The sequence below is a fragment of the Danio aesculapii genome, chromosome 14, assembly GCF_903798145.1.
Source record: "Danio aesculapii chromosome 14, fDanAes4.1, whole genome shotgun sequence".
NCBI lineage: Eukaryota > Metazoa > Chordata > Actinopteri > Cypriniformes > Danionidae > Danio > Danio aesculapii.
Genome location: NC_079448.1, coordinates 53,710,618 through 53,711,444, shown reverse-complemented (window position 1 = coordinate 53,711,444; position 827 = coordinate 53,710,618). Strand labels below are relative to the sequence as shown.

Here is an 827-nt window from a genome sequence, read left to right as displayed (position 1 = left end):
ACTTTGAGTGAAGATTGTACAGAATAATTTTGTTTCATGTGATTACATGTGTAACTTGCACATTCGGGTCCATTTGATTACAGATACGCCTTTTTATTTGCAACTCCGATGCTTCTAAAAATAACATTTTAGGATTGAGTGAGACTGTTGTCATTTTTAATGTTATTCCAGTTAGTTTATATAGAAATTGACTAGAGTTACGGTCAGATTTTTTGCTTGGTAACGTTACCTAAAGTTGCAGAGCTTTTAATCTTTATGTGAGTAAGGAGTAACCGAGCAAGGTACTGTGAACGTGCAGTACTAGATAACTATCTTGTTATAACATTATGTATTCTTGTCAGAGTTGTGGGGAAACATGTGGTACTGTTGTGTCATATGTGAAACATATGAAAATACACACAAATGTTTCAAATATTGTTTTTTTTCGTTGCTGCATTCCTACCTGTAAAAGGACGTTTAAAAAAAATATGCAGGTTTAAAATCTTACGTCTACAGGCACCATAAAGGATATAGGAAAGAAAACACATTGTGAGCTACACTTTAGCTTTTCTTACAATTACAATTTCTTTACAATTTATTTTTGACCAATAGATGTCTGCCACCACTGCTGATCTTGAAAAGATGGTAACCTGCCTGTGACTCCTCGTTTGATCCTGCATGGTAAGTATTTTGTGATTAGGATAGGAAGAAATCTGATTTGTGTCTCGCTATATACTTTGCTGGTTTGTATTTGAGGAAATAGATTCATTCAATTTTATTTTATTAAAGCAAAGTCTCATTTAATTTGAATTGTATGTATTTGTTTTGATCTGATACTTGAAAGAAAT

At 32.6% G+C, this 827-nt stretch overlaps 1 long non-coding RNA gene across 1 annotated transcript in view; it reads left to right on the top strand.

Annotated features, from left to right (window-relative positions):
- Positions 1–625, top strand: part of LOC130241121 (uncharacterized) — a 1,092-nt gene extending 467 nt beyond the window's left edge. The window contains exon 3 of the long non-coding RNA XR_008838833.1: positions 592–625. This is a non-coding gene — a long non-coding RNA (uncharacterized LOC130241121). The remainder of the gene's footprint in view (positions 1–591) is intronic.
- Positions 626–827: the final 202 nt, after the last annotated feature.